The 25,250-nt window shown below is 41.1% G+C and overlaps 1 long non-coding RNA gene across 1 annotated transcript in view; it reads right to left on the reverse strand.

Annotated features, from left to right (window-relative positions):
- Window positions 1-15,322: 15,322 nt before the first annotated feature.
- LOC118883705 overlaps window positions 15,323-25,250 on the reverse strand; it is a 51,673-nt gene continuing 41,745 nt past the window's right edge. The window contains exon 3 of the long non-coding RNA XR_005017079.1: window positions 15,323-15,572. This is a non-coding gene — a long non-coding RNA (uncharacterized LOC118883705). The remainder of the gene's footprint in view (window positions 15,573-25,250) is intronic.

The raw sequence follows: 25,250 nt of genomic DNA on the forward strand, positions 1-25,250 counted from the left end.
GAAGCAGCGATTGCCACTACAGTCGCAGAGATGGGACTAGTTTGTGCCGAGCTGCTGCTTCTCATGGGCTCTGCCTTCCTAACCACAGGGGCACACCTGAGAAGGCAGCCCAACACTGTGCCAGCGGGGAGCCGTGCAAGACAGAGGCTTGGGAAAATTACAACATCTGGGTCAAGTGATGACATTCAGGGGCTGATCTTTCACCCCAAAGTAGCGAGTGGGGTGCTTTTCCAACTTTATGCTCTATGGCACTTCCTGGGCCAGAGATTATGCTCCAAGCATCCTCTCTGAACCATGCACCCCATCCTTAAGCCACTGCTAAAAGGTTGCTTGCAAAGTCTTACTCTGATGAGTAATTTGTAATCAGGGACTTCCTATCATCCTCTCTATGGCTGGGTTTCCTGAGAAACAGACTCTGAGATGGAGATGTGCCTGCATCTCCATTTATTGAGTAGTATCCTCTGGAACAATATTTGTAAGAGACTGAGAGAAGCAGGATTGGGCAGAGGGAGAAACTGAACTGCAACACAGGTGCAGCTGGAGCCTTAGCAGATCCCAGGGGCGCCAGAACTGGGATGACCCCGCAGATTGTTCCTGAGTTGAAGCAGAGGCCTTGCCTTTATACGTCCATATTGACCAGTTATTGGATCGGGCTGAACCCAGGAGGGAGCGTAAAAAATTTGCCAAAAGGGCAAAGGAGCTGCCTTCAAAAGGGCAGTTCCCATCTGCAACCAACATTCCAGCAGCTGGAGAAATGAGTACCTTGATTCTGGGTGATATACCGTAGCATCCACAGGTCAGTGTTCAAGGAAATTTGAAAGTGCATTTGGCACTTGGCTGAATGCAAGCTGAAAAAAAAAATCCTTAGAAGTAAAGGAAGCAGCACAGTGATATAGAACTTGTTTGAGATTTGAAGTCAGACAGATCTGGGATTCTCTTCTGAATATCTTGTTCTTGGTGTGATCTTGGGACAATCCCAAGATCCTAAATCCTAAATCCTAAATTATATAACTTCTCTGAGAGGCAGCTTTTTTATTTATAAAATGATGATATTGGTAATAATATCAGTTTCAGGGCAGATTTGGGATAATATGATGAGATAAGTCACCTGAAGTACAAAGCAAAGTGCCTGGCTTATGCAAAGTATGTAATAACTAGCAGTTTTCTTCCACCTTAAAGACACTGAATGATTTGTCTGCGTGTCATTCTTTATTCAACGTTTGTGGAGGAGAATATATCAGAATGTTTGAAGCATTCACAATGGGCTGAATGCCAGGGAATGAAGGAAAGAAATGGAAAGATAAATACAGAGATGGAAGCAAACATAGAGTGCATTGGGAATACAGACCAGGCGCCCCCAGAACAATCTGAGGAATCAGAGAGCTTCCTGGAAGAAGAAAAATCTGACCCATGTTCAAAATCATAAAGAGGGATGAGGGTGGTGATGGAGCAGTGAGGATGAGAGTTTAGGGAGGGGGGCTCTCAGGTCCAAAAGCATGGAGGCAACCGAGACCATGGCACATTTGGACATCGGTAGGTGTCACAGTGCATTTGGGCGTAATCTGGGAAGGGATGGGCAACAAAAAGGGAAGTCTTCATTTCAGTATGCTTGGTAATGGCAGCTCTTAATTCATCACTTGTTTCAAATTTGTTAAGAAGCATTAAAGAAAGGAGGTAGCTGAAGGAGTTCATGGCCTTGTTTAAATAAAGTCTACCTGGGGCTGAAAACCAGTTGGCATGGGGCCCACTTGCTCTACCTTGTTCACAGCCCTGGCTTTCAGGTTTAATGATCCAGCCGGTTTAGACCAATTTTGATACGTAGCCCGTGTTTCCTTTGGGTGATTGGGGAAGTTATTCTCCCAAACTATATGGTTCATGGAACCAAGCTCCAGTGTTCTAAGTTCACTGTAAGCCCGGGACGTTCACAAAGCCCTTAGCAGGAGAGCTGTGTAAGGTGAGGTGAGTATAACCTCTGAGGCCAGACTCCATCCTCCACTCACCGAGCTCTGGTCAATTGGTTGGGGAGCAAAGAGCCCCCGGCCTGTCTACAACATGATTTCCACTGTAAACTTTGTTTTTATTCTCTGTGAAAGAGTACCTTATACTCTGAACTTTATGAAAGTTGAAAAAAAAATTTTTTTCAGATGAAATTTTTCAATTTTGGACTCAGCCCAAGTAGGATTAATAAAAATTGGCAGGTGAAAGTAAAATTTTCCAGGAGGCTGTTAGAAATGCAGAGTGTTGACCAAAAAATAATGAAAACTTCAGAGTACTTGGTTCAGAGACTTCAATGAAGGTGGTGGGTTCACTTCCACACATGCCTTGTTCTGGTTCACTTCCACACCTCCTGAACTATCCTACTACTACTCTAGGCTTGTACAGGGCTTTGTACATTCAAAGCTCTTTTCCTTTCTTAACTCATATTTTGATCATATTATCACTGTGAGGTAAGCAAGGCCAAGATATGAAGAAATTGAGGCACAGACAGGAAAGTGACTTGTCTAACACTGATATGGCTAATATTTAGTGGGAAGAGTATAGTCAAGACACAGCCGGGGGGTTCCTGGATGGTGCTGCTTTGGACTAGCTAAGTATCTAAGCCTTGATTACTTACAAACCCTGAGCCTTGACTTACTCATCTGTGAAATAAGGATAGTAATATTACAAAGAGGAATATAAGGATCAAATGAGACGGTGGTAAGATTCTTTGTAAATTATAGTGTCACTTAAATGTTGAATGATATTTAATGCAATTAAACATCTAGTTAGGGATGTAAATGGGAACTCAACCCATGTCTCCTCAGTCCTGGGTCAACAATTTTATTTCCAGCGGATCATCATTATCAACCTCAAGTCACCATCACCAGTTTATCTGGGAAATATCAGGTTTAAGACTTCTTCCGAGTTCTAAGTAAATTACAGGATTAATTTCAGGTTTCTCTATTAACTCCCTAATCACTTTTGCCCCTTGTCAAGTGAAGTTGAACAAAATTCATGTGGAATGCGCTGGTTTTCTTTTCTTTTTCTCACACTAACTCACTCTGCTTCCTGAAGAATGGCCTCTTATGTAATCTGGAGCGACACTGTTTAATGCTCACAAACTGCCTCATTATTTGTTAGAAAATACAGTCTACAGAAAGACATCGTCCAAGTCCTCAAGGACTGGGTGTTCTCAAAGACATCAAAAGCAAGGCACAACTACTACTCTAAACATCTGCCAAATCATGTCTGCTTTCAAAACTATAACAAAATGAAACCAACCAAACCCCACAAACCAAAAATCAAAACACTGACCAACCACAGAAAAATCTGAAGTTCCCCAGATGTACCCTGTCAAGGAACGGAGCACATAAACATGATGAACTTCCTATAAATAGATGCTGGCTCTTTCTCATTGTATGTCTCTAATGCACTGATTTTAAAGAAGAAGCAATAGTAATAGGTGTGCCTCTGTTTCCTACCTTCTCAAGTGGACTGTGAAAGCTGAGATGGGCATCTTATTAATTCTTGTACCCTCACACCACTCAGCTGGCATGGGGAAATAACACTTAGTAAGCTCCTATTCAGTGCAAGGTGCTGTACCAGATTCTTCACATTGATAATCTCATTCACTCTTTGAAATAATTCTTAAGTGGGAGGTATCAGCATCAACCCCGTTGACAGACAGGGAAACAGGCTGGAGATGGGTAGAGTAACTTGCTCAAGGTCACATATTTAGTAAATGGTAAAGCAACAATTCATATTGAATCGATTTCCTATTAGACCTCTTTGCCTTTCATATAGTTTAGTGGCTGATAAATAGTATGTGCTTATGGACATAGGTTAAATTGTCAAATTACCGTGCCTAAAATAATGCTTGTATACGATGTAGCATCCTGGATTGAAACAGACCTTATGATAGAATTCTTTAAGGGCTAATTCTTACTTAGATACTAGCTCTTGGATCTTGATTATAATTTTCACTTACCATCTACCCATCCAGATAGAGACAAAAGGCATGCATTATGGTCATAACTCATAACTGTTATAAGGGATTTACATAAATTACTTTGTCAAACACTCAAAGCAACATTTTGAGGTAGGCAATATTGTTACTTCTATTATAATTATTTTTCCAATTAAGAAAATGAGGCTTGGAAAGTTCACCAAAGCAGAACCGAGATTCAACCTACACAGCTCTGGTTCCTTTATGTCTATGGTTCTCAAACTTGATTGCACTTTAGAATAACCTGGGAATCGTCTATACTGTGGGAAGCCTAGAAATGGCCTCCAGAGGTTCAGATTCAATTGATGGTGGGTGAGGTCCTGGCACTCATATCTTTTTACAAGCTGTCCATGTGATCCTACAGTATAGACAGGCCTGGGAGTCCCTGCACTAGACAAGACCACCTGTGAATCTCGCTGTGCAGACGCCTTGCTATCCGTGAAAGCCAAAACTGAGTGGATACATATCAATAAGCCCGCCCTTCTCATTGGCTTCTGCAACCCAGGTTGTCTGAAGTTTTAATATGAATTGAATTTTTTAGCCAATTGGTTATTGGTTAAGAATGAACCCACCCCTTGGAATGAGAACTAAACGTAGTTTATGTGCCAGGCACCATGTTAGGAACTTGCTATGGCTTACTTCAGTCAATCCGCAGAATGGCCCTATGAGGTAGGGATTATTACTATAGGTAAGGTATGTCAAATATATATCTCATCTTGCTTCCTCTCAGTCTGGTTGGTTACTGGGGCTTGCAGCCTTGCCACTCACAGTGTGGTCTGTGGAGCTCACCTAGGGGCTGGTTAGAAATACAGACTTTCAAGCCCCTCCTGACCCCCTTCTACCTAATCAAACTTTGCATTTCAACAAGATCCCAAGGTGATTCCAATTTGAGAAGCTCTGGTCTAGAGCCATGTCTTGAGCAAATTCTGTGTTCCCGTTGAACCAAAGATGAACAAGAAGAGTTCTTTGACAAATGTGCCATGTCTGCCTGGGCAGAGGATGGATTGGGGCCATGTGAATCAGGCTTTGATCACTTCAGCTTCACATAACTACATACAGGACACTAGAGAGACTATGTAACGGGTTCACAGTTTAGTCACTGGTTCTTCCTTGCTAGACAATTACCAATGTCCTTAACCAGCGTAGCTAAGGGGACCATCTCATTTTGGTCCTGGCGGCTCCTGTGTGTCCAGCACTTCTTTTGATTTACAGCATCTATATTGGCTTCATGCTTCTAGCTCTCAAGGCTTGTGTCACTGATGACAAAGTCTCTTGGTCTTTGCTTGTTACAGAATGGCTGCAAGATGCTGCAACTGGGGAAGCCAACTGTCCTGGTTTACCCAGAACTGAAGGGTTTCTGGAAACATCGGACTTTCAGTGTTGAAGCCTGGACAGTCCTGGGAAACTGGAACCGCTGGCCATCTTAGCTTTAACTCTGTCTCTCTCACGCATGTCGAGTCTGTTTTCTGTTTGTTGCAGGGATGCTTGTTCTCCTGTTAGAGCCACGCTCTGTACTCTCCAGCAGGAGGTTATTATTTTCAGCTTGTTTTTTTGCTGAAAAATATCACTTCCAATGTAGTCCATGTTAAAAATAAATACCCTGCATCTTAGAAAAATGAAGGCACATTTCTGCACAGTACCATTAAATGTCCCCTTCTCTCATCCCACTTCCCTCAACAGCAAGAACACAGGAGTATTGGTTAACTGCTTCATGGCAAATGTTATGTGATTGAGGACTGCTTGTGTAAGAACCTTACAATTCCAACTTGAGTGACCTGTTTTTTTATCTTTTTATAATCAATATTAATTAAGATTAAGGACCTATTTTTAGGTTGTATCCCATGGTCTTCACTGTCTTCAAGTCCAAGTGGTAGGATTTAAGACACCGGAAATTTATTTATCTTTGTACATTATTTGATTTACTTTGATTCTTTACTGTGGAGGCTTAGGGTTACCTTTTGACATCTTTCTTTGTAACTTCCTGATCTTCATAAGAGGAAGTGGCAGATTAGAATTTCAACCACAAAGGTAAAAGAATTGCCTTAGAAAAAAGGTCTAAGGTTTTCTTAAAATCTAATGTTTTACATTGTACATTTTAGATTATTGCCTTGGGTATTTCCATATTAATCCATCCAGCCTGTTGGATACTTAGTTAAATAGATCATATTGAAAATAACAAGACAGATTCTAAAAACATGTGTATCTGTCTTTCCTGTGTCTGGGAGAAATTGACATTGGCCAATTACAGATGTATTAATTTGTTGATTTAATTATATTGAATTATATGGAATGTGGCTCAGTAATGTTCAAGAAAGGAAATAAACATATCTTCTGTCCATTCTCCCACACTGAGGGATCATTAAGATAACAATCTAATAGCTTGAGGGTGTCTATGTCAGAAAAACTTCATTTATTGTTTATTATTAACTGATGCTACTGATATTGGCCATTTATCACATCTCCTATGGATATGGGAAGACTGAATGATAATTTGTATAATCAAACCACATTTTTTTTTTAAAGTCATATTATACAGGGCGTTGACAGATGTGTCAGTTGGACTTCTAGAAACTGCGCCTAAGATGCTGGTATCTTCAAGATGAAAGGGACTCAGAGACAATTTGGAGCAACTGCCCTTAGTTTTCAGATTAGGAAACTGACACGTACGAAGCTGAAATGACTTGACCAGGCTCACACAAGATCAGCAGGTGGCAGGACAATGCCTGTTGACTCCTAATTCCGTGGGTTCTCCCTGGCAACCATTTTGCACTGAACTTTAATACCTCCCTGCCTCTTTCTTTACACCAGATTCTTATTGATAATCTCTCACCTCCAGTAGCAGGAAAGTTTCAAGCAAGCACAAGCTCTAGAGCTATGCTTTACTGTTATTTTTTACAACTGAATGGAAGCTTATACGATTCTTGATTATTGTTACTTCTTCCTCAGTCGGGAAGGCTGTAGACAAGGCCTTCTCTCCAATGATTTGCCATTGTTTTACAACAAGCTTCCATAAATGTGTGTGTGTGTATACACTTCACTTTTTTATTTATCACAAATGATCGTGTAATGATATGCTAGTATTGTGTAATCCCAATGTTCCCAACTGTCAGTCATCTAATGTCACCCAATCTTCTTTCCTTAATTTTTAATAAATGTGGGGACTCTTTTTAATAAATTTTCCACTCTTTAGTGAAAAAATATTTTTAATTTGGATTTATCTCCTCAGTACAAAGGATTCTAACCACTAATTGTATGCCACCTGTCACATTCAACATCAAGGCCTGGGGCACACATCTTCGGAATGTGTTGATTTTAACATTTCTATAAGCCTATGGTTTCCATGGTCTGAATTGTTCTTATTTCCCGTGATGCCTCAATTTTTTTGATAAACATACCACAACAGAAAGAAGACAAAATTATCTCTAGGTATAATAAATTTGCTTATTGGGAATTATTCAGGACTTGTGGTTCAATGGGGGATTTATACTTTGATTCTATAAGAGATCTCGAATATTTTTAATGATGGCTCTAATTATAATGTTGGACTCATGGCAGGCAACGAATATTTGTCCATTTACTGAATACAGCACATCAAAAATGTTGATTTTCCTCCACCATCATTTTAGTGCTAAGTATATTGTATTCTATTGCATCAAACTATATATCACTTTTAAGTAGAATCAAACTTGCTAGATATCAGAGTTGAGTTTCTTTGTTCTTGGTGTTCCCTTCCATGGGGGGATAAGTTCTCCCATGCTAACATACCAGTCTTATCTCTCTCGGAGGGGAAACTTACTCCCCAGAGGAGGAATGCTTAATATAATTTGGGAGTCTGGGAGGGGAACCCAGGCACATGTAACCTAGTTCCTTCAGTACGACCCACACTGTCCAGGAATGGACTGCTCAGAGAGCAGAACATTTGCCATTGTTCTTGGCCATGCAGGGAATTTTATGAAACAGTTATTGCTGAAACCTGGGATATTCCAGCATTCCCTCTGCCTGATAGGTAAGTCTATCCCAGATGTATCGGGTAGGTACATCTATGCCCAGAAGCAGATGCTTCTGGGGTTTAGATGAGGAAGTCCACTTGCCTGCAGGTATAAAACCATTTTCCAAAGCAGTGTTTTGTACAATGAAGGTTAATATTTTCATGTTACATTCATCCAGAGGCAGAAAGACATTATGGGTGAGGGCACAGATAATGGCCTCCAACAGCTAAGATTCAAATCCCTACTCTGTTACCTGCTCCATTAGTGTTGTAAGGATTTAATGAGTTAATATACATAAAGCATTTAGAACAGTGCCTGGCACAAGGTAAATCTCTATCGCTGTTTGATATTAATAATACCCTTTTGTTTCATTGTTGAGTCGGTTCAGAGCACAGACGTGGCAAAAGGGGTGATGTGTCAGCTCCCTGCTCCTGCCTCAGGAACAGGAGTTTTACAGTAACTTGGAAACACATTCCAGTTTCAAACGACTCAGTGATTAGGCTAATCCTACACCATCATAGGTCTCATCCCCAGAATTATCTTTCCAATATTAGAACTAATAATGTCACTCTAAAATGCTTAATGAATGCAGACCTCCCCAGTAGAGTTTCAAACCCGCCAAAATCCAACCTCAAGCCTACATTTCCAACGTCGTTTTTCTAACACATTCATCAAGTTGGCCCAAGTCTAATACCACTCACGGTTCCCGAATCACAGCATGTGTTTTCATACCACGCTGGCTCTGCTCTCGCTCTTTCTAGTGTTTTTGTTCTCCCTTCTCTGCTTGTTAAACCAGAACCTGTCTTTCACGGCCCAGCTCACAGCCCTACTCCTTTGTGAAACCTTTTCTTCCTCCTCTGTTACGGATGCCTCTCTCCTCTGTGTTGTGAAAACAGAAGAATGTATCTATTGTAACTCTATTGTACAACAGATTGCTGTTGGGATTATTGTAACTCACCTGCTTCTGTGACAATTATGTGAACTGTGAGTGCCTAAGGGTCTGGACATGGGACCGCGTCCTCTTCACTCTTGTACGCTCACTGTACTCAGCCCCTAACTCGGTGGTCCCCCCGCTTCCCCCGCAAATGACTACCCAAACACCAATCCATCAAGAGCTTCTGTCAGTGCCTTCTCCAAAATATCAATCAAACTCATCTACCTTTTTCCACCTCAACTTGACCACAGTCATTTCGTACCAGGTCTCCTTCAATAGCCTCCTGAAATAGCTCTCACCTGTGCTGGCCCCAATTCAGGTTGTTCCCCAAACAGCCATCAGAGTCAAACTGGAAACCATGTTGTGTTACCTTCTCACTTAATGAACTCCCTTGCAGTGATACGGAAATCTACATTCTGACCTTCTCGTGCCTACCTCCTCCCCTTCTCACCTCATTTTATACAATCCCCCTCCATTCCTTTATTCACTGCCCAACAGTCACACGCGTCTTCTTTCAGTGTCTCCGGCAAGCCAAACTTTTTTTCCCCCTTCAGCCTCTTGCACATTGTTCTCTCTGCCTCGAAAGCTCAAGCCTTAATTTTTTATTTGCTAGTTTTTTATCCTTTAAGTCTCAGCTTAGAAGCCCCCTCCTAAAAGAAGACATTCCTGACCTTCCATCTAAAATGAGTGCCCCCCTCCATCACATAAGGAATTACATGTATGTAATTCCTTATGCTTTGTAACAGAATACCTCAGAGCCTCATTATTTCTTTCATAATGATTGGTAACAATCTTTAATGTGTGTTTTCCAGTGGTTTATTGTCTGTCTATTCTCCACCAGACCTGGAGTTCCATGATGGCAGGAACCAAGTCGGTCTTGGTGTCATTCCCTTCTGAGGACCAACCACACAGCCCAACACACAAGAGGCAAGAGGGAAATGTGCTAAGTGAATGACAGTTCATGAGTGGCCTCGGAGACCTTAAGGATTCTCAAAGCAGGAAGGAGACTCAGAGCGTACCTGGTCAAAGCCCTTCATTTTACAAGTGGGAAAATCAGGATCCAGGACTCATCATGAGTTCTCTTGAGGCCCCCTAGTTAGCACCTGTGGGACCTTTCCTGGTCTTTGGAGACACCCTTCATTATCAAGTTCTCTTGCCCTAGGCTTCTGGAAACTATGCAATAACTATAGATCATTAATGAAATAACCTGACAGGAAAACCAAGTGCTGCATGCATTTCAACATTTCACTGAGAAATGAAAGCAAAGCCTAAGGAAATGCCATCTGACTAATTTCTAACCAAGGCAAATCTTCTCTCTTAGTCACCCCCAAGAGAAATGTCGGTGCTCCACAGGCACAGTGAGAGCTGCCAAGGTCCATAGCAGGTTCCCAGATCTGCTCTGCCCTACATGGGGATCTGGGATCCAGTGCAGAGCCCCGTGGCTCAGGGCTGTGCCTGAGTGCTTCTTCGGCAAGCAGAGAAAAGCTAGCCCTTTAAACAGATGCCCCCTTTCTTCTACTAGGGAATGTTTTCTACCATCATCTGTGGCATACCTGTGAATTTATTGTTTATATTCGTGTTCCTGTTTCTTTCCCTCTCTGAGTCTCAGTGTTCTTGTCTCCATAATAGAGTGGTTGATATCGAGGTCCCTTCGACCTTGGCATTCTATAATTTTGCTTTATTGAGTTAGTACTCAAGCTTTAATGAGTACATATGCTTTGCAGGGCATTTTATTCAGTCCTACCATGTTCAGGAAAGTAGATGATGATTTCAGCACCTCTTAGCATCCCCTACTGACCTGAGCAGGTGTGAGGTACTAGTGAATCCTGAAGCTAGTACCTCCTGTTTCCTGCTCCCTAGGACTTCGCTGTCTTTGCTGGACCACGATATTCAGAAGCAGAGGAGGATGCTCTCAAAGCTGACGATCGGGCTGCAGCAGTGCAGGGGCACCTGCCTGTGTGATCACACGCAGCCTGTTCAGGACTGCCAACATCGTCACCAAATGCCAAGTCACCCGACGCACTTATTATTTATTCTACAATTATGTACTAACCAACTCTTAAATGATATGCATTGTGCTAGGTGCTGGGGAATCTAAGAAAGTTAGAAAAGGATCCCTGCTTTCTAGAGAGACACAGATTAATGGGGAGATAGGCAAGTAAGCTATTTCCGTGTAGTAGCGAGATATGTGAATGAGGAAAGCTGCTTTTTCTTGGTGTGCTCACAGGGAAGGACATAACTTAACTCCATCTGGGGGCATCTCAGAGGGGCTACGAGAACTTGATCATCAAGGGTGAGAAGGAGTTTGCTCGGTAGAGACAGAAGAGATGACAACACCAGGTGGAGAAGCAGCAGTGCACAAAGGTACTGAGCTTGGGCTTGGTAGCTTCTGGAAATGGTGAGGAATATAAGATGATTTTGTGGTGACATCAGGGAAGGGAGAGGATGAAGAAGATAGTGGAGATGAGGCTGGAGGAGCAGGTTGGAGTTAGATTGAGAAGGGCTTGTTAATGGGCTTGGACTCCCATTCTACATGCAAAGGTGGAGATCCCGATTAATGTGGGGTGTGTGCATGTGTGCATGTGTGTGCGCGCACACAGCAGAATCAGGTTTAAATTTTTAGGAAGATAATGGTGTCCAGGGAAGGATGGAGAATGTAAATGAGAGAAGCATGAGAGGATACAGCTTCTGGGGAACTGTGAACATTCTGGCAGCTACTCACTGATGAGTAAAGGGGAGGCAAGCTTCGGAAAATTGTTTTGGGGCCAATCAGTGGAAGGTCGTATATTTATACTAAGGAGGTTGTGTCAATAGGTACAGCTTGGGAATGCTACTCATAGCTTTTCCCTGTGGTTTCTATGACAGTGATTAATGGAGCACCTACTGGGAGACTCTCCCACAACTGAGTAGTGTGGATTGAAGTAATCTATGCTGAAGATGTGACTTTTCTGGAAGAGACCAATTTCCCACCTCCTGTACACACTTATGGCTAAAGCCATTTCATGTCTCAGGGAGTGCGCTGTTGGTTTTCTCAGATGCTGTGGACTTGACAAACTTCTGGCCTCTCAGAGACTCCTTTAGCTGCTCAGAACAGGAGAGCTGGCCTCGTGTCTGGCTCCATCACTGCTGGAGAGAAGTTCGACCCCATGTTCAAACAGCAGGCTCAATACAGCTGTGCTCCTGAATGTAACAGGGGTAAGAGGACCAGTGTGAAATCCAGACCTTTGGAGGGAAGAATGCATATGTGTATAAATGAAGAAACAGAATTTTTCTGTCTTCCTCCCACTGGCAACATATCTGAAGGCCTTGACTCAGCAGTATCTGGTCTTAATGCTCACGCTTGTCCCTCCGTCTTGGCGATGACTGATTTCATTGTTGGCTTGTTTTCACGACACGAATGTGGGATCTTTGGAGTGCCTAATTCCTTGCAAGTTCCATTCGAGGGTGGAAGAGCTAGAACAAGCTCTAACCAGTAGACGGCCCAGTGACTCAGGAGCTTAAGCATTTAACTAATTAGTAAAGAAAAATGCAGCAAAGATTTGTAGTGAATAAGAGTGAAAGAAGACTCACTGGGGCCTAAATTATGCAAGTTTCTATTTCCTTTTGGGACCATATCAGAACTTGGGAGAAGAAAGGCTACATTTTACCTTTGAGGAATTTTCAGACCATTTTTTTTTTCATTGGTGACTAACAAAGGCAACGGTTTCACCACGTCGGAAAAATGCCTCATTTCCTTTTGTGAAATCTGGGTGCTTCTGAATAAATCCATGTTAGGAATGTGGATCTCCATCTGTGATGGTCAATGCCCATTCTCATTTTTGAACAAAACCTGGTACCAAGTGGTGGTCCTGGTTAGAAATAACAAGCAAACAAAAACAAACAAACAAAAAAACCCCAAACCAAAAAAACAAAAACAACAACAGAAAGGAAGAAAAAAAAAGAAAAGAAATAACAGAGCACTTGCTTTCCCCAGGCATCCTGGAACCTATATTTATCCTTGTAAATCAGGAAAATGTAATAATTGAGAGCACAGTCTTTCGTTGGAGGAATTCAAATCCCAGCTTGACCTCTTTCTAGTTACAGGACTGTCCTCTCTGAGCCCCAGTTTTCTCATCTTTAAAATGGGGTCAATTATATCCACTTCCCAGGGGAAGGTTAAAAAATTACCGTTATGAATGATGTTTTCTAATTTTGTAGAAAGATGGTATTTCAATACTTGATTTTTAGATTTGTTTTAGTTTTTATTTATTTTTCTTGCCTTATTTCAGAAAAAAATTCAAAGTAGCTTATAAACCTATAAACAAAATAATACAAACTAAATAATTATTTTTTTCACCTACAATCTTTTTTTTTCTCCTACAATCTTAGCAACATTTTAAAAAGTTGTATAATTCCCAGATTGACGTGTAGGACTTGCTCAATAAGTGTTTATTGAGTTTAATTGAAATGAGAGGGAGAGAGGGAAGAAAATTCAATATATGTTGCTCCTTGAGACTTTTTTTTCTTTGTCAACATATATTTCTTAAATTTGACCACTATATTGATTTGAACCATAAATAACCAGATTTATTTTTCTTATTGAAATGTTTATGTTAATCCACTTTAAAATTAACTTTGACAATTTAATTGTTTTGAATAAGTACTAAATTCATGTTTCAAAACCAGAAAGATAGAAAAACACTGATGGGAATTTCTCTCCCATTCCTGTTATTTAGCCACTTACTTCTTCTACCTGGAGACAACCTCTGTTAATAATTTCTGGTTTCAATCCACTGTTGAAGTTTGTAAAAGAAAATCAGGTCAAGATCAGCATGTAGAACTGTGACCACTGCTTGGCCTTTGAGGGTAGAGATGTATGAGTTCCATCACAAGTTCTTCTTAGTAGCTCAGTAGTTTTTGGGCAAGTTGCTTAACATCTCCAAGATCCAGTTTCTAACTCTATAAATGAATATAGTTCTTTGCAGAGAGGTTATGAGGTTTAAATGAGAAGATGTATGCCATGATGTGGCACATAGTAAGCGTTCAGTAAATACTGCGTTCTGTCATCTTCTATGTACTTCTCAGTCTTTGGATCAAAAATCTTCTTTGATTTTTATGTGCATTAGCGACCTGAATCTATATTTTAAATGTTCAGACTGTGCATTTGAAAAATGAGGGAAATACTGAAACATTTCTTCCTCCTCCCATCTCCAGTGTTGCTGCATGGATGCTGACGCAGTCATTCATTTAAGAACCAAGGATGGGGTCCTTCTGTGTACTCCTCACTGCTATGGGTTTCTTCTCCCCACCCGGCCCCTGCACCATGTCCTTCTTATTCTTACCCAATGCCACTGACTTCAGAAAATAATTCGCTTGCCAAATGGAGCAGGGATCAGATTTCCCTCAGTTCAAGCCCACCTTTTTCCTACAAATGTAATGGACTCTACAGTGTGGTGGTTATGAGTGTTAGCTTTGGAGGTACATAGACCTCAGTTGGAATCTGGACTTTGTCACTTTCTAGCTAACGAATCTCAGGTACCTAACTTATTATTTCTCAACCTTAGTTTTCTCACCTGGAAAATTACACTAGAAATACCTCCATCACTGAGATGTTTGAGGATGAAAGAAAAAATATAATAAAGTTCCTGAAATGTGGCAAGTGACCAATAAACTTTGGCTTTTGTAATGATTATTCTGAGACACAGGAGAGGCCTAGATATTTTCCAAATGTTCTGCCTTCTCCACCCAGCAAAATGCAACCAGACTTTCAGACAGGCAAATCAGCCAATGTTTTAGAATGGTGCTTGATGATAAACGGTATATCTACTTGCTATTTGTAGACTTACCCAATGATGCATTTAAGATCATCTATTCTACTTGATGATCTTAAATGCATCACTGGGTAAGTGTTGACTATTCCCATTCATGATGATCGGGCTGGAAACTAGCCCTTGTGGACCTGCTCCTATGTTAAAGGAGAGTGGATCAAATCTATTTGCAAACTTAGCTTTTTGATCATACTATGCTTTTCTTTTCTTTTTTTCAATTTCCCTTTCTCACTCCTTCCCTTTGTTTCTTTCATAATTTTATGTCTATTGTACAGAATAAACAATAGACTGGGTCTGCTCTCAAAGAAGACACAAGGGAAAAAATCATCATCACTCATCAGATGGCATCCACACCCCAGGGCCAGCACTAGACGACACGCCATCATTTAGTCTTCACAGCAGCCCTGGAGCTACTAGTTGCCCAGACAGGGTAACCAAGTTGTCCAAAGTCACACAACTAACAAGCAAATCTGGGGATCAAACGTAAGACTGTGTGATTCCACATGTGATTGGTGGGGCCGGGGGTACTGTGTAAGTGTGCGTGTCAGTGTGCATGGAAAAATTCCAAATATCACAACTTTCCTATAAACACTAGACTCACTCTTTGGCTGACTGCGATGGTGTCCCTCTTCACAAACTCCACTGTGCTGTCGGTTGTTGTATCTGCAGAAAGTGAAGAAGCTTCAGGGTCCACGTGCCTTCACTGCTCTTCCCTTTGCTCTGAGGACTGGGCAATAATCTTCCTACCCTTCCCACAGGGCTTCTGGTCTTGTCATCTGCTCAGACTCCTGACGTGTGCTTGCCTCAACGCCAAACATGGGCAGTGACGGCATCGCTGGTGCCCAGCAAATGTTCGCCTGATAAATAAATGAATGAGTGAATGCGAGTGAAGGAGAGTAGCTGGCATCAGGTCATCTATATCTTGGTCTTTATCTTGGATTTGTGATATTGGCCTCTAGCAGAAGCCTCAAACCTCTCTTTTGATTTCTTGTTCTTCTAATTTCCGACCCCCCACTACCTGCCAGCCCCTCCCCCCCACACACAAAGATGTGGAGGAAGGCTGACCTGAGCATTCAGGCTTCAGAATGTTCACTGGGCAGTTTTTTAGAAGTGGAACCATAGGGACTGAATTAGATCTTTCTGGGTAGATGTGGATATGACCTTTAAATGGACAGGTTCAAAATCAGGGGAATAGAGGAGTAGGGCTTCGAGGGTAGTTGGCAATACTTTGTCCAGGAACAAAAGTAATTTTCCATGTAGTCCTGTATGTTTTATTGGAGTTCCACATTGGAGTTTGTGGCTAACAATCCAGCTAATATACATCACTTTTCTTTGCTCTCAGAGATATAATGGGAAGGGGTGGTCATGGACAAGGGCAGGATTCAGACACTTACAGGTTCCTGGCTGAAATATCATGTCATTCTACACTGGCATCCCAGTCTCACCAAGACCCTCAAAAATGACTCGTCTCAAGGGCATTTCTCAGTGTTCTGTTAGATTGTTTGGAAGCCATGAGACAATCATATTCTCCATGTCTAGGTCCTCATCTCATTTCTCATATGATGGTGTTAGGACAATCTGTGGGGATTCTGGAGAGGAGAGGGGGAGTTAAGGCATTGATCCCATTGACTGGATGAGTTGGGTCTCAAAGTGATCTATTAATGAGTGTTACTCATTTTGACCACTTTCTTGGAGGGAAACGTCTTGGACTTGGCTCCTTCTCCAACTGCACTTTTCCCCCCCATAGACATCCAGGCTGGAAAAACCATACTAATAGACAAGTCACTTAGTTCTCTTCCTGCTCTCATGATGTGTTCCTGATTCACCAAATGCATCTTGGTCAGGTGTATACTTAGCACTTAACCCATCAATTCCCCAAAACTCCTTGGGGTTCAGGATGACTAGTGCCAATAAATACACTAAGGTAAAGCACGGTGAGTTTGCAGAGGATGCTGTGGGTCTGTTCCAGGGTACACGGAAAAGCCCTTAAATTGCAGCCCCGAACTATCCTTTACGTAGTAGATTCTCTATAATCATTTGCCTTGCTCAGGTCAATGATTTTAGTCCCTCATCTCTGAATGACTGAACATGTCTAATTCCCATTTTAATCATATTACCTGGATGAGCAAAAGTAGCTCTAGACCGATTTACTCATTCTAGCTGCCAAGGAAAAAAACCAATGAATGTGGTGCTTAACCCATTTTGAGGGCGGCTCCAAGCCATATTGGTGTTCCTGCAACTATGAGATATTTTATGTTCTGATAAGGGACAAAAATTCCTGTCTCAAGTGGCTCCCCATCACACCAAGATCTTGCAACAATAACACTAGTGATTCAGACATTAATCTTAAGTATCTGGGGAGCTCTAAAACACTGTAACCCACCAGCAAGGACCATGGTAATTGCCACGTAAATCCCCTCCATAACGTGGCCCTTATTATGACCAGCCAGCTAAGGCTTGCTCTTAAATCATCCCAATTGAACAGAGCGTTGTAGAAACACCATCATCTACACATACCTCTGCTTCTTTTCATTAATCTGTTATCCTCTTTACAAATGAGGTTCTTCACCCACTCCCTTCCTCCAGATTAGTAATGCCTGTTAAGTAAACGAACATGAAATTTCAAAAGGAAACAGAAGCAATAATCATTACCAGCTGCTGTGGTAAGCACCGCAAAAATGCTCACACTTCACAGAGAAAAATCCATGCTGCTCTTTGAAGGCATTCAGTTCTTTAGAGATGGATACATGTATAACTTCTAGGCCAGGCTCCATTCTGTTCCAACAATAAGTTCTGCACTTTGCGAAAGGTGCTGAGAAATGAACTTTGGCCTTCATGATCCATCTGGAGCATTCAGTGATGACACTGACTTCGAAGTTACACTGACCTGGCCAACCCTGCCACTCACTGGCTTGGTATGCTATTCATTTTTTTAATCCATTCATTCAGACCACAGATACTTTGTGTCATATACTTGCTAGGCACTGCCTATTACTAGCTCCCCCCTCCCCCCCAAAAAAATACCAGAAAGGCAATGGGAACTCAGAGAAAGAATAACTTAACCATACTTGGAAGGTCAAGGAGGGCTTCTTGGAGGAAACAGTAGCTAAGATCAGACATGGAGAATGAAGAATATCAGCCCCAGTTTTCTCATCTGTGAAATGGGTATGAGGGCACCTACCTTCAAAATAGTTATAACGTTAAATGAGATGATGTTCCTTAAATGCACAGCTGCATTGGACGCAGATTTGGCATTTACTAAATCTTACCAGTGTTTTTATATGATTATAACAATTATATTTTCTACTTTATATAATTTGAAAAAGGCATAAACATATTAAAAAGGAACAAAATAAAAGCTACTCATATCCCATACCCTAAAAATGTTTATCTTCTATTAACATTTTAAGATATTTCCTGCCAAACATTTTTGTTCCTTTGTATATTTATATATTTGGGGTTACCCTTTTTCTGTATTTTGGACCCTTATTATTTTAAAGTTAGCTGTGTATCAAAGTGCTTTCCCACATCATCAAACAGTCATTGTAAACATTATTTTCAATAGCTATGTATTACATCATATGAATTTATTATAATTTAGCTAAACATTCACCTATTTCTGTTCTTTTAGGCCTTTTTCAATTTGTAGCCATTATAAATTGAATTTCTGACTATTGTAAATCATCCTTAAATGAACATCTTTGTGCCTATTTTTGATTATTTCCTTAGGCTAGCTTCCCAGAATTAGAATGACTGGGTCATAGGCTATGAATATTTTTAAGGCTATGAAGTCATATTGCCAAATTGTCTTCCAAAGGGGTTATAACAATTTACTTTCTGACTGGGAGTGAATGAGCTGGCCTGTCTCCACATAAGCTTGCCTCTAAATTGAAATTACTATTACTGTTATTCTTGTTACCACGTGCTGTTAGATCCTCAGGGCCATATCAGGTTTTCAACATTCAACCTAGATTTTTTTTTTTTTTTTTGCCTCTAAATTTAAAAGCAGTACCTGTACTTTCTGTACTGGTAAAATAGAGAAAAACAGCCAACTAAACAAACAAAAGAGAGCAAAAGCATGAATAATCCCACTAATCAGAGACAACTACTCTCAAGCCAAAATTGTTTTTATTATTTCCAATGCAGAAATTTGTTCTTTTTCATTATCGTTTAGTGCCGTATGTCCCTTTTTTTCATTTACATTTGTGCATGTTTTGACATTCTTTTTAAAATGTCATTTTAAACAATTGTCTACATTACAATTGATGTTGTCGATAGATCAATTTCATTTTTTTTTCTCCCAGGCATGGGGATATTAGGAACTAAATATATTTGTCAAACTCTTTACACTAGGGATTCTCAACCTTTGTACATTTCGGACCAGATAAATCTTTGCTGGTGGAGGGCTGTCCTGTGGATTGTAGGATGTTTAGCAACATCCCTGGTTTCTACCCACTAGAGGCCAGTCGTACCCAGAGGCCCTCCTACCCATCCCTAGACTTGTGACAATCAAAAATATCTCCAGACATTGCCAACTGTTCCCTGGGCGGCAGACTTACCCCAGATGAGAGCTACTGACCATATCCAATACAGTGTGCTCCTGGAGTCACCGCTATTAACCTGGACTTAAACATTCCTGGCAACGGCACATTCACAACTGACACGTGCATTCAAATTTGTACAGCTCCATCCCAAAAGTTCTTTCTTACAGGAATCTGAGTCTTTCTGAACTATATAGTCACAATCGTAGCTTTTCCTTTAAAAAATGTATGCAGACATATTTTGTCTTTTGCGCTTATCTTTCAAATATTAGAAGACTGCTAACATCTCTAAATTAAAGAACCCATTTATTTTCTTCCCCATTAACTGAATATCCTTTCAATCCCTTCCCAACATCGTCTCCATCCACTGAATGTGTTTCTGTCTTTGTCCATTACTCTCTTTTTTCATACAGCATCAAATGTGAGCTGAAATGAGCAGAACGGAGAAAAGCAGGTTTTTCTATCTTACTTGACAGACCATGAACCTTATGAAATTGCCTTTATTCAACAATTTTTGATCTACCAAAATGGAAATTTAATACTCTAAAGCTTAATGTATTTCTGTGTATTCAAACATCAAATTTGCCTTTTTGGAGAATATATCACATCAATGACTCATATTTCATTTACTGTCATCTAAAGACTAAAACTTTGTTCACAAATCCCTCAACTTGGCTTGTCTGATTAAGCTAAAGAGAGTCACCTGGAACATTATAATGACCATGTGCCCCACAGAAACTAGATACAAAATTATAGAAATACAGAGTGATGGAGTAGGAAAGGGCCAAAGAAACCATTTGATTTCACATCCTCCTTTCACAGATGGGGGAACTGAGACTCAGAACATAATACCTGCCCAAGTTTCACAGCTACTAACTCCCAGTAAGATTTCATCTAGAAGCCTGATTCCCAGACTGCTGATCTACCCAAGGACACCAAGAAGAACAATGGAATGGCTTAAGAAAAAGTATCTATGTACAAAATATGTTAGAAAAAAAGAGCAGGGAAATAAAGATGGAACGACAGGCACAACCTGTAACAGTGATGTCTGCAAGGACAGACAATTGATGGGAAGCTCAGGCAATTAGCTAAGACTGTTTTGACAACAGTGGCCAAAGGCAATAAAATATATTTGACTGGGTGAATCTGAATGGGGAAGGGAATGGGTCAATTGCACACTGCAACTTCTAAGTGTCTGGGTTCTCCCTTTCAATATGGCAACTTCAAATTAATCTTATTAATTGACCACAGGAGTTTTGGGCAGACAAGTTATTGCTACTCTAGATCTCTGAGTAAATTATTCCCAGTCACTGGAGCCTCCTTTATTTTCCCATCTCTTCTGCTTCTCTTTGCCTTTAACTAGTCAAGGCTCTATTCCACTAGAAAGAGGAAACAATTTCTAAAATGAGTACTTGATGAATTTCACCAAAAAGTAACCGCCACCACCAACTTTAAAAAAATAATAATAATTTTTTTTAAACCCTCATTATTTTGTTTTTAACTAGTTTGTTTCCCAAGCACCTTTTGAGTTCAATAAATGGACAGTATAAATAAACAACGTGGATATTTCGTAAGACACTTGTGATCAGCCGGGTACACTTATCTACACCTCCCTGCAGCCTTTTCCCTGTCAACTGGTAAACCTCGTTTGTGTTCTGTGACTCAGCATACCTGCGGCAATAACTGAACTGCTCCTTATGATATCAACAGGATGTTTGATTTAGGTTAGCCATGGATAAATGCTGATATTCTTAATCCTGAGAATCGCAAGTATGATAAAAATAAATATTCTGACCTTGCTGCGAGTGAGTAATTGGACGTGAATTACATTTGTCCTTTTGATAATGATGCAAAGCAGAATGGCCAAGTGAAGGGACGTCCTGTATTTACGTGCTTCCACCACAATGGGTAATTAAGTGGAGGTGAATAGTTTAAGGTCAAACTGTGGTCCTGCCCTTGATTTGCTGCTTTCAATAGCACAGCTGAAACTGAAAGGGTAAACAGCAATGCCCTCCAATGGTAAGGATGTTTAGGATCATGGGTTTTAGAGCCAGTGAGAAAAACTGCACTCAAATCCCTGCTCCGTCTGTCTAGCCCAGTGGGTTGTCCTGGGCTTAAATGAGGTGAAATATGAACACGTCATAACAGTAAGAGACACACACATGGCAGATCTTAATATTACTGCTTCCCTATAAGTAGGTGAAATTTCTGAGTCCATTTCTTTGAGTAAATGTTTCCTAACCCTTTTAAGGGGACATGAACCTCTTTGAAAATGTGATGAAGGCTATGGGCCTGCTTCCCAACAGAAACACACTCACACACCACACATACACATGCACTTACACACACTCTTATACAACATTCCAGAAGGCTGATGGAACTTCTGCAAGCCTATCTATTCTAGGGCTCCATAAAGCCTAGATAAAGAGCTCTTAATCCAAGGTATTTTGGGTCAAAAAGCTTTAGATCCATTGTCCTTTATAAAATGTGTCAGTATTTCCCAGTTCCTTCCCATTTAAAAATGGAGGAAGAATAAAGTCTAATAGGTCAGGGCCGGCTCATGGGCGCGTGACCTGTGTAACTGCACAGGACTCCACACTTAGAAGGGTCCACACTTGGTTTAATGCTCGACTTGAAACTTTGCACTGACTCGAAATTTTGAACAGCAGGCCCTGCATTTTCATTATGTACTGGTCCCCACAATTATGCAGTTGGTCCTGCCCAGGTCACAGTCACACATCTTTTTTTTTTTTTTGTCCAATTTATTGATAAATTTATTTATTTTTAAAATTTTTTATTAACTTTTTATTTTGTATTGGAGTGTAGCCGATTAACAATGTTGTGATAGTTTCAGGTGCACAGCAAAGCGACTCAGCCATACATATACAAGTATCCATTCTCCCCCAGATTCCCCTCCTATCCAGGCTGCCACATAACATTGAGCAGAGCTCCCTGTGCTGTACAGTAGGTCTTTGTTGGTTATCCTTTTTAAATATAGCAGTGTGTACATGTCGATCCCAAACTCCCTAACTATCCCTTCCCCCCACCCGTCCCCCCGGTAACCATAAGTTCGTTCTCTAAGGCTGTGATTCGGTTTCTGTTTTGTAAATACGTTCAATTTGTATCACTTCTTTTTAGATTCTGCATATAAGCGATATCATACGATATTTCTCTTTCTCTGTCTGACAGTCACACATATTGTGGGATGCACAGCAGAGATTCAATCTCTCTCAGCCTCCACTTACCCCCTACCCCAGCCTTTTCCAGCATGCACTTTCCTCTTATCCTTCGTACCCCTCCATCACACTCATCCTCATTTCTCATAAAAGTTTTGTACATTTATTATTTGATTCTCTGTCTTCCCTCAGTAGAATGTCTGCTCCATGAAGGCAGAGACTTCATGTGGGCTGTACCTCATGCCTAGCACAGTGCCTGGCACATGGCCAGAACATCATAAATATGTACTGAATGAATTCAACCCAGGCGCCTTGAGAGCAGAGCACACTTAACACTTCACCAGTTAACACACTTAACTAATATCCTATAGTTACTTATGATGGCACCACCCTGTACACTGAGCAAATTCACAGTTTTCTGGGGGTCAACCAATAGCCATGACTTTCTTGAAATAAGAATCTGTGTGTTTGACTGGAGGAAAAATTAGGAGGCACTTTTATTTTTTAAAGAAGGCTTAAATTCTGCTGTCACACTAGAGTATTAGAATACTAGGGAGAAAAAAAAAGATCTCTAACACTTCTTGAAATCTACTCTGTTCTAGGAGATAGGTACCAAAATATATTTTACCTCATTTAAATGAATTATTACTCCACATGCATGGGTATGCTTTATTATCCCCATCTTACAGAAAAGAAAACTGAGGCTCAGGGTAAATCGCTCCCTCATCCCAGCTTCCTCAGCCAACAAGGGGTGGCTATATAAATTAGCCATCAGCAATAATGATTATTATTGTTAAAATGCATCAATTTTTATAACTTGTGAAGCTCACATCTTCCAGGAAATAAAATAGAGAACTTCGTATTTATGAGGCTATTCAGGCTTGGGAGCCAGTTTTCCTCCCATCTGCTTGTTACTCTTTTGCTGGGTTTTGTTTTCTTTGGTGAGAGTTGAGGAAAGGGGGTCAGGAGGCAGTATGGCGTCAGTTATTCATTTCCTCCCATATTCCTCTACTTAGGACTTAGGGTGCCAGGCTCCGTGCCAGCTGCTTGTGGGGGCTGCAGAGGTGAATGGGACACTGTCCTGTTCTCAAGGCGGCCACTGCTTCCTGCTGGCAACAAAACACCCGGTCACTCCATAGACATCCCCTTAGAGCCTACCCTGTGCCCGGCACAGGGCCAAGCGACACACGGAATATCACCCTTTTCCTCGGGAGCTCCCAGTGTGGGAGGAGGGCCCCTGGCTTCTAGTTAATGTAACAGTCAAAATGCAAAAGCTATTACAAGTGGTGTTGGAAGAATGACAGGTCTGTCTTGCCCTGGCTGTATTCCCAGTGCCTCGCACAATTCTGGGCACACACCTGTCGACTGAAAAAAAAATGCATAACCTAAAAGTTGAGAATTACGTTTTATTCGGCAGATTTTCTGAGGACTTAAGCCAGAAGACAGCCTCTAAGATCGGTTGGAGGGACTCCTCCAAAGAGGTAAGGGAGGAGCCAGAATATATAGGAGTTTTGCCACGAAAACCAGGTAGCTGGAACATCGTTAATTAAAGAAAACCAGACATCTCAAGTTAATGAATTAGCACTTTTCTGTGTATGGGAAGATACCAGAATCTGGGCTCACTGAAATCATTCCTTTGATGTGCACCTGAACTATTCAGGGCCAGTACACTGCTTTTTTCTGTCCTGCGTCCTTTTAGGGTGCACAGTTGGGGGCAGCTACAGTAGCTGAGGGCTTAATGGCCACAACATCCTTTGTTCACTGATATGACAAGAGACATTTTTCATCTGCACACTAGATGGTCGATAAATATCTGTGAGAGGACTGAAATGCTCCAGTGCAGTGGTATGTAAGGTCGGCCAAGTGTGTGTGGGGGGTAATAACTGAGAAAGATGTAATATCAGAGAGCTGATATCTGAGCTTCCTTTAATTAAAAATATTATCAAGGAAAGGACATTTGAGAAAAAAGTATCTTCATGAGCAAAAGACTAGTGGTGCTAAAATGTGTGTGGGACAGCTGAGTTTAGCAGGGGTGTGGGTTCCTGGGACAGTTGGAGCCGAAGGAGGCAGTGCAAGGCTGGCAGGGGCAGGTTGTGAAGGCCTGTGTGCGTGGCTAGCATGGAAAGGCACTACCAGACTCGTGTTGCAATAGTTGTGACCCAAACTGACTCAGTGGCAGTGAGAATAAAAGAGAGTGGATAGGCGCAGTTGTAAGAATGTGGAATCATATTTACTTCTCACAATAAGTCATGTATTATTATCAAGGTATTAATATCCTAACTCCAGGAGAAAGGTATTTTCATCCCCACTTTACCGTTGAAGAAATAGAGGCTTATGGAGGTTAAGTGACATTTCCTAGGTCACAAACCTAATCAGTTCCATAGTCGAAATTTCAGTTTATCTGACCCTAGCCCAGTATCTGAGAAAAATGCAAAAGACATAATGGGTAGAAGAAGCTTACTGGTAGAATCATGATTGCAAATGTGAGACCCTATACACTTGGTCTAGTCCATACACAGGTCTTCTGGGCTGGTACGTGTTTGAAAGATTTTTGAATTTGAAGGGCTGCACCACAGACCCCACTACTCCCAACTGTCCACAAAGCCTCTTCACATATTCATGTGAATGGTCTGCCCCAGTGATGGCAAGTAACAAGAGCAGCCAAATGGGGAGACTTAAAAGAGGAGGTAGAACTCATTCAACTCATTTGAGACATAAGAAAATGTCAATAAAGAACTTGGAATTGAAGTGAGATAGAGAAGAAAAGCAAAAAAAGGGTTAATTTGGAATTAACATTTGGGACCTTTGTGAAGAGAGA

Source organism: Balaenoptera musculus, chromosome 17 (assembly GCF_009873245.2).
Source record: "Balaenoptera musculus isolate JJ_BM4_2016_0621 chromosome 17, mBalMus1.pri.v3, whole genome shotgun sequence".
Classification (NCBI taxonomy): Eukaryota; Metazoa; Chordata; class Mammalia; order Artiodactyla; family Balaenopteridae; genus Balaenoptera; species Balaenoptera musculus.